The sequence below is a fragment of the Ovis canadensis genome, chromosome 24 (assembly GCF_042477335.2).
Source record: "Ovis canadensis isolate MfBH-ARS-UI-01 breed Bighorn chromosome 24, ARS-UI_OviCan_v2, whole genome shotgun sequence".
Taxonomy (NCBI): domain Eukaryota; kingdom Metazoa; phylum Chordata; class Mammalia; order Artiodactyla; family Bovidae; genus Ovis; species Ovis canadensis.
Window position 1 is genome coordinate 40,186,630 of NC_091268.1, and position 14,346 is coordinate 40,200,975.

A 14,346-nucleotide genomic window follows, 5' to 3' on the forward strand; every position below is an offset into this window, starting at 1 on the left:
TTAGCTCCGGCTGCTATGACAGGTACCACAGACCCAGGGGCGTAAGCAACTGAAATTTATTTCTCACAGTTCTGGAGGCTGGAAAGTCCAAGCTCAAGGTGCCAACCCATTCAGCTTCTGGCGAGAACCCACTTCCTCGCTTGCAGAGAGCTGCCTTCTCACTGGGTCCTCACATGGCCTTTCCTTGGTGCCCATGGAGAGAGGGAGAGAGGAGGAGCTCCCTGGCATCTCTTCTTGGAAGGACAACAGTCCAGTCCTTAACAACTTCCATACCGCCGCATGGGTTAGGGCCACCACATGTGAATTTCAGAGAGATACAGACATTCAATTCAGGACATTCTCCTTCCAGCGTAAGCCCTCCCAAGTCTTTCCAAAAATCAGAGCCCCACAGACACTCAACATGAAAGGAGCCTCCATGGCCTTGTGGTCCAACCACACATTCAATCAATCTGGCTATGCGCCCACATCAACAGGTGGCCAAGCCTTGGTTTGCATACAACCAACGACCGGAAGCTCACTATCTACTTTAATTAGGCGACTGTGACTGCCGTGGTCTGGAACTAAAGGTCAGCTCTTACATCTTCCACCCTGAATCTTCCCCTTTTCAAGCTAAATACCTCTGCTTTCCCGTGGTTTTCAGACCCTCTTCACACTCCTGCCCCCCCCCCCCCCAACAACATCTTGGTTGCCTCTTTGAATATACTCCAGTTCACCAGTGTTCTTAAAATGAACTGGACATAGACTGCAGGTATGGCCTCTGCAGTGAGACTCACCTCCCTTGCTCTGGGCACCATACCTCTATTAACACAGCCACAGGGAGGCTCAAGTTTCTCTTGGCTCTGACACATTCTTTTATATGTTTATGTATATATACGTTTAGCTGGGTCAGGTCCTAGGTGTGGCATGCGGGGTCTTTTGTTGTGGCCCACGGGCTTTGTAACGGTGGTGTGTTGGCTTATCTGCTCTGCGGCATGTGGGATCCTAGGTCTCCAACGAGGGATAGAACCTGTGTTTCCTGCATTGCAAGGAAGATTCTTAACCACTGCACCACCAGGGAGTTTTTAAATTTTGACTTTTAAATGGAGGATAATTGCTTTGCCATGTCATTGGTTTCTGCTGTACAACAACGTGAATCAGCTATGAGTATACACATACCCCTTCCCCTCATGAGCCTCCCTCCCACCCTCCACCTCACCCCTCTAGGTCATGTGACACACTCTTGGCGTTGGGAAAAACCCCCCGAGCACATGTTGCTTCAGTGGTTCTAACCCTCACGCCTGTGAAATTGACTAGCTGACCCGAAGAAAATGACATTGCACTCACCCTTTTATTTATTTATTTTTTTGCCCGCTCTGAGCATGTGGGATTTTAATTCTCTGATCAGGGATCCAACCTGTGCTCCTTGCTATGGAAGCGCTGAGTCTTAATCCCTGGACTGCCAGTAAGTATCACCATCATTCTTGATCAGCATCTTTGGAAGGACCACTGCTCACATCTCTTTATATTTTTAATGCCTTCCCTCTTGCTGTGCCTTCTCCCCAGCATGCAGATACTTGGTGACCTTCCTTTTTTTAATTTCAAATATGAAGACAGCTTTATTGTTTTCCTCAGATTCCAGAAGCGATGGATCACTTTAAAAATCAATACAGGAGGGCTTCCCTGGTGGCTCAGGAGTAAAGAATCTGCCTGCCAATGTAGGAGACATGGGTTTGATCCCTGATCTGGAAAGGTCCCACATGCCTTGGAGCAACTAAGCCCGTGTGCCACAGCCTGTGCTACAGAGTCTGGGAGCTGTGACTACTGAAGCCCGCTCCCCCTAGGGCCCTCACTGCAACAAGAGAGTGGCCCTGCTCGCTGCAACTAGAGAAAAGCACATGCAGCAGTAAGGACCCAGACTGTCAAAAGTAAATAAATGAATACAAATTAATAAAAATCAACACAGGGGACTTCCCTGGCAGTTCAGTGGCTGAGACTCCATGCTCCCAACTCAGGGGGCCTGGGCTTGATCCCTGGCCAGGGAACTAAATCTTGCATGCCTCAACTATAGATCCCACACTCCACAAGAAAGATTGCAGATCTCGTGTGCTGCAGCTAAGACCCAGCACAGCCAAATACATGTTTCAAAATGGACTTCCCTGGTGGTCCGGTGGGGAATCCACTGGCAATTCAGTGGTCATGGGTTCAGTCCCTGCTCTGGGAGGATCTCACATGCCACAGGGCAACTAAGGCCGTATGCCACACCTACTGAAGCCGTCTCACCTAGAGCCGCAAGAAGTCACCACAGTGAGAAGCCCTGGCACCGCAACTAGAGAGTAGGGCCCACTCAGTGAAACTAGAGGAAGATAACACAAAGAAATGAAGACCCAATGCGGCCAAAAATAAACGAATGAAAATTTAAAATAAATAAATAAGAGTAAAAACCAACATAGGGAATTCCCTGGAAGTCTAGTGGTTAGGCCCCCTGATTCTACTTCAGGGAGCACAGGTTCAGTCCCTGGTCAGGGAGCTTAGATCCTGCGTGCCATGCAGCATGGGCTCCTCCCCCCAAAAATCAATACAGAAAAAATTTTAAATTAAAAATTCCTATCAACTAGATATAGTCCTATTAACACGTGGAGTTAGATTGCTCAGGTTCAAACCCTGACTCGACCATTTACCAACCCAATGATCCTGGGCAAGTTGCTTAATCTCCTGCACCTTCATTTCCTTGAGTCTAGAAATGGGGGAAATTAAAAGTGATAGCTTAGTACAATGCCTGTTAGATGGTGAATTCCTTAAAAATGTAAACAATCTTGTTATTAATAATTGTGTTCAGGTTCTGTTTTTCTGTAGAGAATCTTGACTAATACGGAGAAATATGTCTTTGTCTGTTCAGGCTGCCATAGCAAAATACCATAGATGGGGGTGGCAGGGTGGGTCAGGCTTAAAGGACAGAAATTTACTTTCTCACTGTTCTGGAGGCTGCAAGTCTGAGATCAAGTCTGAGCCAGGAACTTGGTATGGTTGGGTTTGAGTGAGGGCTCTTTCCCTGGCTTGCAGACAGCCACCTTCTTGCTGAGTCTTCACAAGGTCGTGGGGGCGTGGTAGAGAGAGAGAGGGTGGGGCGAGAACGCTGGTGTCTCTTCTTCTTATAGAGCCACAGTCTTATAAGATTTGGGCTTCACCCTTTATGACCTCGTTTAACTTTAATTCCCTCCCAACGGCTCTATCTCCAGATAGTATCAGATGGGAAATTTGAACTTCAAGCTATGAATGGGCGGGGGAGGTGTGAGCAATTCAGTCCTTAGCAATAATATTGGTATATGTGACGACTACTGCCTGCACAGCATAACTCTATACCCAACCCTCCTTCTTTTGATGATAACCACAGAGATGGGTTGGCAATTACCCCATCAGAGCCTCCTTCGTTCTGGCCACAGTAACCAGCATCGGGATTGCCAGGTGACTTAAGCTGAGCCTTCCTTGACCCCAGACTGGCACATAGATTGGTCTGTGATTCAGTCCAAGCCGATGCAGATAATTCCCTGGGAATTTTCTGGCTGGAGTCCATGGGAACTCTTCCTTTCCACTCTGACTGCAGAACTCGTGAATTGGGAGTTTGCAGTCTACAGATGCTGCAGAGAGATCCCCACTGCGGTGGGAGGGAATTCGTTTCCGAGCTTTGACCTGCTACAATGCATTCCCAGGTTTACTAAACTTGCTTGGTTTGGTTTCCTCCTACTGCAACTGGAATAATACTATTGGTAACAGGCCCTGTGTAATACAATTTGTTTAGTTTAGTTTCTAGCACTTGACAGAGATTGCTGGTTGCCTGTGTCAGTTTTAACCTTTTTTCCATAACAAGTCCCTGAAGGGGATCTATCCATCAGTCAGGACTGTTTCTGCACCTTGTGTGTGCTCAGTCGTGTCCATCTCTTTGAGATCCCAAGGACTGTAAGTCTGCCAAGCTCCTCTGTCCATGGAATTCTCCAAGCAAGAACACTGGAGTAGGTTGCCATTTCCAACTCCAGAGGATCTTCCCAACCCAGGGATCGAATCTGCACCTCTTGCTTCTCCTGCTTTGGCAGGTGGATTCTTTATCACTGTGCCACCTGGGAAGCCCCATCTCTATGTCTATATCTGCCTCCACATGCAAATCTGTATCTGTCTTAGTTCAAATACAGGTTCAGTTGCATGCAACAGGAACTTAAGTTCATGGTGGCTTAAATAAGAGTTTTGTGTTTTTTTTTCCCTCACATGTCACAGTGTAGACCAACCGAGGTGTCCAGGGTTGAGTGGTACTCCACAGGGCATTCAGGCACCCAGGCTCCTTCTGTCCTGCTTCCGTGCCACTTTTAGGATATTACCCTTGTCTGCCTTGCCCGAGATGGCCACCACAGTGCCCACATTCCAGGGAGCAGGAGAAAGGAAGCAGGTAGAATGGAAGATTACATTCCCTCCCTTTGTTTATTATCATCATTCTTTAGTGACTTTAAACAGTTTGTCCTGATCATGGATTCTGTGAGTCAGACATTTGGACACTACACAGCAGGGATAGACTGGTTCTTCTCCATAGTGTCTGGAACTTGAACTGGGGAAATTTTTTTTTTTTTGACCACACTGTGTGACTTGAGGGATCTCAGGTCCCAGACCAGGGATTGAACCCAGGCTATGACAGTGAAAGCTTTGAATCCTAACCACTAGACTACCAGGGGACTCCCAGAGCTGGAAAGATTTGAAAGCTTTGGGCGACTTAACAGCTGAGGGCTGGAATATCTGATGGCTGGGTCACCTGCAGGTATGGCAACTGGGTCATTGTTATTGTTCAGTTGCTCAGTCATATCCGACTCTTTGCAATCCCATGGACTGCAGCACGCCAGGCCTCCCTGTCCTTCCCTATCTCCTGCAGTTTGCTCAAACTCATGTTTGTTGAGACACTGATGCCATCCCACCACCTCAACCTCTGTTACCCCTTCTCCTCCTGCCCTCGATCTTTCCCAGCATCAGAGTCTTTTCCAGTGAGTCAGCTCTTCGCACGAGGTGGCCAAAGTATGGTCACCTGGGTCAGAGTGACTCAAAAACAGGGCAGCTGACCAGAAAACCTACACATGATTTCTCCGTGCAGCTGGGCTTCCCCACAGCATGGCCTCATCAGGGTGCTTAGAGTTCTTGTGCAGCAGCCAAAACCCCAAACAGAAGTGTTCCAGTCTTGTTTTGTTTTTATAAATGTAAAGGATTTTAAAAGTATGAGGCACCTCCCTACAAAGGTATGACTCTGAAATTGCACGTGGTACTTATACTCATGAAGCTTGATTTTCTCACTTGATCTATTATACCTTTTGATTTTAAATGATATAGGAATCTATTTCTATATTGTCTCTTTTATATACAAAGAAATTATCCCATTTTAATATCTGTGGGGTATTCCATGATATCAATGTTTCATCAATTATTAATACAAACCTCTCATTCTCATTCATTTAGACTTTGTCAGTATTTTTATATGTACCTGGCATAAGCTGTTCTACCAATCTGGGTATACAGTAAGACCCATTTTCTTTATGCTAGTTCAGATGGCATGAGAACAACCACTGGGCTGAATTACTTAAAAGCCTATTCACCTGTGTAATGTGAAGCCTGAAGGCAAGTAGCTGCTGATATCGCTTCATAACATGTGATATCAGCATCAAGTTCTCTGTGATTTTCTTGACCTTTCCCTTTGGTTCCAAATGGCTGCCAGAGCTCCAGCCATCACATCTATACTTCAGGCAGGAGAAAGAAGGAACTGGAAGAGTAGGAGGGCCAAAGGGTGCTCTCAGAAGCCCCATTTGAAACTTCTCATCATTAGCTGCAAGCAAGATTGGGAAGTGGTCTGTTAGCTGGGCATGTTGCTGACCAGAATTACGTTGCGGTTCTGATGGGAGGAAGAAGTACAGGGTGGAAGCTGGGAGGCAGCGGTTGCTGCCATTCGCTTTGTAGCAGAAGTCGGAGCTTCGCCCCCATCCCCTCAGCTCTAGGCACTGAGACGTTCTTGTTGCCTATACTTGCAGCCAGCAGCCTGAAGGCTTATTTTGGGGGCAGGTACACACCATTGGGCAGCTGAAGTGCTCTTGGAAGCCGCCCCCTCCTAACGACACATGGGGTCCTAGCCAAGAAACACCCCGACTTCCTTGTTCCTTAATCTGCTACGGTTTGGAGAAATTAACTGGATTAAGTTCCAGTTGCCATAAAAAGGAACGAAATTGCGTCATTTGCAGAGTTGTGGATGTACCTAGAGACTGTCAGACAGAATGAAGTCAGGAAGAGAAGAACAAATATCACATATGAACGCATATATGTGGAATCTAGAAAACTGAACCTAGAGGCAGATGAACGTATAAGCAGGGCGGGAATAGAGACAAAGGTGTAGAGAATGGCCGTGTGGGCATAGGGCAGGGGGAGGGGAGGTGGGATGAACTGAGAGAGTGGGATTGGCGTATACACACTGCTGTGTACTAAATAGATATAGCTAGCGGGAAGCCGCTGTACAGCTCAAGGAGTTCAGCTCGGTGCTCCGTAGTGACCATGTTGGGGGACCTAGAGGGGTGGAATTGGGGGTGGGTGGGAGGGAGGTTCCAAGAGGGCAGGGATATACGTATCTGTATAGCTGATTCACCCCGCTGTGCAGCAGAAACTAACACAATATTGTTAAGCAACCATGCATGTGTGCTAAGTCCCTTCAGTCGTGTCTGACTGAGACCCCATGAACCGTAGCCCGCCAGGCTCCTCTGTCCATGAGATTCTTCAGGCAAGAATGCTGGAGTGGGTTGTCATTCCCTTCTCCAGGGGATCTTTCTGACCCAGGGATCAAACTGACATCTCTTACATCTCCTGCATTGCAGGTGGATTCTTTACCGTTGAGCCACCAGGGATCCCCAAAGCAACTATTTTCCAATTAAAAAAAAAAAGAGTTCTAAGTTGCCATAGTAGTAATGTGTTCCTTAGAGCTCTCTAGTGGCTTCCTGCCCTGCCTCACTTCCCCACTCCCATGCAAGTGTTTCCTGGGATCACTCCCCAAATCCATCACATGTGCTTGAATCCTTGTCTTGGAAATTGTGGCTAGGGAAACCACAGGCACCCCTCCTGCCTCAAACAGCTATAATATGATTGATGGCTGGGAGAATCAGATCAGCCCACCCAGGGAGACTAATTTGAGGAAGAGATTTACAAAATTCTATGACATCATTATCACATGCTTAAATGAGAGCCTTATTGGTCCAGTGCCTGAAATAAACCAAGATGAGTCTTTAAAGCAGGATAATCCTACCCCTTCAGTGTTACTTTAACTGAGGACAGTTAAAGTAACTGTTTATTTGTTACTGTAATTTATTTGATACTATAGTTGTTATAGTTTAGCTGTTTATTTGTTTTTCCTTTATATTCAGCCATTGTTCTTGAAATAAATCCGCTCTATGAGGGTAACAGTGAAAAGAGGGCTCCAAGTGTCAGACACATATGTGTAAAACGCAGCCCTCCTGCCAAGACCCTCTAGATGTTACTTTTGTCTCTGATGAGTTTTCAGTGAAACGCCTCCTGCCCTTCCTTGGCTAGGGTTCTCAGCAGAGCATCTGGCCCATCAAAGGAGCCCTGCAGTGTTGGTGATGTTGGGGATCAAAAGCAAATGGATGAGGAAAGAGGTGCCTGAAAGAAATTTTGGAAGATCTATATAAACAGAGAGCTAGTTCATGGGTATGGAGCAGAAGACAATATTTTTAAGATGGTACATTTCTCCTAATTGATCTATAGATTCAATACAATCCTTGTCAAAATCCTAGGAGATATTTTTGCAGAAGTTAACAAGCTAATCCTAAAACTTACGTGGAAATCCAACCAAGCCAGAATAGACAAAACAATTCTGAATAAGCCCGATAAAGTTGGATGACTTTCACTTCCAAATTTCAAAACTTGCTACAAAGTTACTGTAATCAAGAGTGTGATACTGGCACACAGATAGACCATAAAGCAATGGAACAGAATAGAGTCCCGAAATAAACCCATACATTTATAGCTAATTAATTTTCAAAATAGGTGCCGAGGCAATTCCATGGAGAAAAGATGTTTTTTCTTTAACTTATTATGCTGGGGCAATGGAATATTCACATGCAAAAAGACAAATTTAGATTGTCCTCTCACACTGTACACAAGCATTAACTCAAAATGGACCATAGTGCTAAACATAAGAATTAAAATAATGAAACAGTTAGAAGAAAATATAAATAAAAATTTTGTTACCTTGGGTTAGGTACAGTGTGCTTAGATATGGCGCCAAAATTGCAATCTACAAAAGAAAAAAAATGGTGGAATGGCACTTTAATAAGCTTTAAAATGTACAGAATTTCAAGGATCAGTCTTTCCCACTGAAGCACGCATGAAGCTGGCAGAAACTGTCAAAATAGACTTTTTTCTTGGAATCTAATCAAAACTGTAAAGCAACCAGGGGACTGCTTACCCCAAAAAGAGACTCTTAATCTTTGCTCAGAGCGTGTTGTGGCATTTTTGCTTACCTGCTTAAGTTTCCTTCTCCCCAGCTCTGAGGTGGGTGCAAGAACAGTGGCCTGCATTTTTGGTGTGTTTTGCTGGAGGAAGAAAGGGTAACAGAGCCTTTGTTCTCAAAGAATTGCGGTTGTACCTTTTGATCTGTCTGGTAGCGTCTTGAGGGATTGGCTTAGGCATTTGCCTTTGTTTTGCACCTCCCTGAAACTCTTTCAAGACTGGAGCTGCTTCCTAGGCAATGTCTGTTGAAATAATTTAAAGACATACACTGCCCAACTGGGGCAAGGAGGGATGGAAGGAACAAGCAGCAGACAGACCAAAAAGACTGGGAAGAGGAGGCTGAAGAGGAAAATACAAAGGCTTTGAAAGGCTTCCATCTGCACCACAGGATCTGGAGTGCAGTGGAGATGCCGAGGGCTGAATGCATGCACACACACAAAAAAAACCAACAACAACAACAATAGGGCCCTAGGTCTGCACCTCGGGCTGATCTCTGGACTATTCACAAACAGGCAAAAAGCTAAGATGAAAGCTAAAATGTAGCTGTAGTCAGCCTCGCTAAACTCAGAGCTGGTCTCAGACTGCGAAAATACTTTTTGTTCTGGTGTACCTTACTCATTCAGGCACCAGGCGTTTAAGGAAATCTCCATCAGGTCGTTGGCTGGCTGCCAAGATAATGGAACAGAGACTGCAGTGAACCTACAATGGCAAAAATACAGTTTTTGCAAAAAGAGATGGGAAGAGTCATTAAACAAATGGATGGATGTAGCCGAAACAAACAATGAAAGCTAATCCTGCTGGGGCAGAGGAGAATCTGATTGCCAGAGTTATCACCTTATAATATCCAGAATCCAGTTTTCAACAGTAACAAAACGGCATAGGAAATCACGGCCCATTCACAAGGAACAAACAAACAACGAGAAAAGAATTTGACAGAAACCGTCCCTGAAGAAGTCCAGACATTGGACTTACTAGACAAAGATTTTAAGTCTGGTGTCTTAAATATGCTCAAAATGCTAAAAGAAACCATGGATGAAGAACTCAAACCAGAATGATGTATGAACTAAGACAGAATATTAATTAAAAGATAGATGTTATTTAAAGGAACCAAATAAAAATTCTGGAGCTGAAAAGTAAATATTGAAATGAGAAATTTGCCAGAGGGATTCAACATCAGATCTGAAGCAGTCAAAACAAAGAGTCAGTGACTTGAAGATAGGCAAATTGAAATTATCCAGTTTGAGGTGTATAAAGAAAAAAAAGTGAAGAAAAATGAACAGAGCCTAACCGACCTGTGAGACCCCCATGTCAATATATGCATTATAAGAGTCCCAGAAGGAGGGGAGAGAAAGGGGCAGAAAGAATATTTGAATGGCCTCCACCACTTGTTGCTACAAATGAGTAACCTAACTATACACTTGAAGGAAGGACTTCCCTGTAACTCAGATGGTAAAGAATTTGCCTGCAATGCAGGAAACCCGGGTTCGATCCCTAGGTCGGGAAGATCCTCTGGAGAAGAGAGTGGCAACTCACTCCAGTATTCTTGCCTGGAGAATCCCCATGGACAGAGGAGCCTGGTGGGCTACAGTCCATGGGATCACAAAGAGTCGGCCACTACTGAACCACTAACACTGCTACTACTAGATCTCAAGGAACTAGAAAAATAAGAGCAAATTAAACCTCAGAACTGACGGAGGAAGGAAATGATAGAGATTAAAGTGGAGACAAATGAAACAAAGCATAGAAAAACAATGGAGAAGATCAACAAAACCAAGAAACTGTTCATTTGAAAAGATCAACGCAGTTGATAACACTTCAGCTGGATTAAGCAAAAAAGACAATGCAACCAACTAAAATTAGAAATGGAAATGAGCTTGTTACTACCAACCTTACAGAAGTAAAGATTATAAGAGAATAAACAATTGCATGTCAAAAATTGGATAACCTAATTATCCATTTAGGAATGGAAAGATTCCTTAAAAGACATAAATTGCCAAAACTGTCTCAAAATGAAATAGAAAAGCTAAACAGATGTATAAGAAAGCATTGAATTAGTCATCAAAAGCCTCCTAACAAAGAAAATTCCAGAGTCAGAAATGCTTCACTGATAAATTTTACGAAACATTTAAGGAAGAATTAATATCTATCCTTTTCAAACTCTTCCACAGAACAGAAGAGGAGGGAACACGTCATAAGTCATTCCATGATACCAAAGCCAGATGCAGATAGCAGAAGAAGAAAAAAACTGCATTATGTGCCAATACCCGTTAGGAATGTAAATACAAAATCCTCAACAAAATACCAGCAAACCGAATCCTATCACATGTTAAGAGGATTAGACACCATGACCAAGTAGGGTTTTTCCAGGAATTCAAGAGTGGTTCAACGTAAGAAAATTAATCAATGTAGTACCCCACAATAATAAGATGAGGAAATACCCGTATGATCATCTCAACTAATGCAAAAAAAAAAAAAGCATTTGATAAAATTCAACACCCTTTCATGATAAAAACACTTAGCAAGCTAGGAATAGAATGGAAATCCCTCAACGTCATACAGGCCATATGTGAAAAACCCACAGTTAACACAAGATATATGACAGATCAAAGCTTTTCCCCCTAAGATCAAAAACAAGGATGCCTGCTGTCACCACTGAGACTCAACACTGTACTAAAAGTTTTTGCCAGAGCAATTAAACAAGAAAAAGAAATAGGAGAAACTGGAAAGGAAAAGGTGAAATACCTCTATTTGCAGATGATATAATACTATATCTAGAAAACCCTTAAGAATCCACAAAGAAATTGTTAGAGCCAATGAACGAATTAAGCAAAATGGCAGGGTACAAGATTAACATGCAGAAGTTAGCTGTTTCCAAATACCACCAATGAACAGTGCAAAAAGGTAATTCAGGAAAGAAGACAATTTCATATATAACAGTATCAGAAGTCATAATATACTTAGGAATAGATTTAACCAAATAGATGAAAGATTTACACACTGGAAACTACAAAACACTGCTGAAAGATAGTAAAAGTCTAAGTAAATGAAAAACCATCCCATGCTCATGTAATGCAAGAATTAACATTGTTAAGATGACACTATTCTTCAAAACAACCGATAATGCAATCCCTATGAAAATCCAAATAGCCTTTTGTTCTTTCAGAAATGGAGAAGCTGATCCTAAAATTCATAGGAAACTGCAGAGGACCCAGAAGAGCCAAAACACAGACTTATGGTTACTGGCAGCTGGTGGGGGTGGGTAGAGGGGGAAAGAGGAGGAAGTGATAACTTGGGAGATTGGGATTGACATGTCCATACTACTATATATAAAATAAGGACCTACTGTATAGCACAGGGAACTCTGCTCCGTACTCTGTAATGACTTATCTGGGAAAAGAATCCAAAAACAGTGGATATACGTATATATAACTGATTCACTTTGCTATGTACCCGAAACTAACACAACATTGTAAATCAACTACATTCTAATAAAAATTTAAAAAAATGAAACAAAAACCAAGCAAACAAGAACAACGGAGCTGGAGGGCTCAAATTCCCAATTTCAAAACTTACTGTGAAGCGACAGTAATCATGTGTGTACAGCTGATTCATTTTGCTGCACAGCAGAAACTAACACAGCATCGTAAAGCAACTATACTCCAACAAAAACTAGTTAAAAAAATAAAAACAGTGTGATACTGGCATAAGGATAGAGATCGAAATCAATGGAATTGAATCAAGAGTCTAGAAATAAATGCATGCATGTAAGGACAAGGATGCCAGGACAATTCAACGGGTGAAAGAATAGTCTCTTAAGAATCAGTGGGTGGAGCAACTGGATATCTACATACAAAAAAGAAAGTTGGACCCTTATCTCACATCATATACAGAAATTAATAACAAATAAAACTGTTAGAGGAAGTAAATCTTCATGTCCTTGGATCTGGTGATGGATTCTTAGACATGACACCAAAAGAATGGGCAACAAAAGGAAAAAGAGATAAACTGTGCTTCATAGACATTAAAACCTCCCTGCCTCAAAGGACACTATAAATGAAAAGAGGATCACAGAATAAAAGAAAATATTTGCATATCATATATCTGATAAGGGTCTGATATACATAAAGACCCTTATATATGTACCAGGTATACTTATAATGGGTCTGGTATATATATTCTTGTATCCAGAAAATATAATGAACCCTTATAACTCAATAACAAAATGAGGGACTTCCTTAGCAGTCCAGTGGTTAAGAATCCACCTTGCAATGCAGAGGACGAAGGTTTGATCCCTGACTGGCGAACTAAGATACCACATGCCAAGGAGCAATACCACATGCTGCAACTACTGAGTCCTTGACCCACACTTAGAGAAGCCTGCGCACCACGAGGAAGAGCCCAGGCGCTGCAATGGAGATCGCGTGTGCCAAAGCTAAGACCCGACACGGCCAAATTTAAAAAAAAATGACAATCTGTCTTAGTCTGTTTGGGCTACTGTAACAAAACCCAGTAGACTGGGTGGCTTATAATCAACAGAAGTTACTTCTCACAGTTCTAGAGACTGGGAAGGTAGGTGCCCGTACTTGCCAGATAAAGCCCGCTTCCATGTCATGTCCTCACATGATAGAAGGAGCCACCTGTCTTTCTAGAGTCTCATTTATAAAGGCACTTTTCCCATTCATGAAGGCTCTGCCCTTGTGACCTAATCATCTCTCAGAGGCCCCACCTTCTAATACCCTTACATTTGGGGGTTAGGATTTCCACATATGATTGTTTTGGTCAATGGGACAGTCTATAGCCCAGCCCAATTTAAAAGCAGGCAAAGGAGGGACCTTCCTGATGGTGCATGGTTAAGAATCTGCCTTGTGATGCAAGGGACGGCAGTTCCATCCCTGGTCTGGGAAGATCCCACATGCCTGGGAGCAACTAAGCCTGTGCGCCATAACTACTGAGCCAGCACTTTAGAGCCCATGAGCCACAACTACGGAGTCTGCAAGCAGCAACTGCTGAAGCGCGTGCGCCCTAGAGTGCCTGTGCTCGGCAAGGAGAGACACCACCGCCGCCGTGAGAAGCCGGTGCACGACGAACAGTAGCCCCTGCTCGCAGCAACTAGAGAAAGCCGGCGTGCAGTATCGAAGACCCTCCATGGTCAAAAATAAAATAAATAAATACATCTTTTAAAAATAAATGAACAAAAATAGAAATACACAAAGGACTTGAATAGACATTTCTCCAAAAAAAAAAAAAAAAGATCTATGAATGACTACCAAGCACATGAAAAGGTGTTCAGCATCATTAACCGTCAGGGAAATGCAAAGCAAAACCACAATGAGATACCACTTTATACCCACTAAGATGGCTGTAAAAAGAAAGGAAAATAGTAAGTGTTGGCAGGGATGTGGAGCAATTGGCATGCTCATTGCTGGGGGTTATGTTAAATGGTGCAGCTGCTGTGGAAAACGGTTTGTCAGCTCTTCAGTAAGTTAAACATAGAATGAACATATGGCCCAGTCATCCACTCCTGGGTATAGACCCAAAAGATTTGAAATGCATGTCTGCACATAGATTTGCATGGAAATGTTCAGAGTGGTATTATTCATAATAAAGATATGAATAATTCTTTCACAGTTCAACTTCCAACAGCTAATGAATGGGTAAACCAAAAGTGGCATACCAGTGTGGTACAATATGATTTGGTGATAAAAATGAAGTACATGCTACCAGGCAGATGCAACTCACACACATTATGCAAAATAGAAGAAACCAGACATGAAAGACCACATGCATGATTCAATGTGAATCAGAAAAGAAAAGGGAAGATCAGTAGTGACAGAG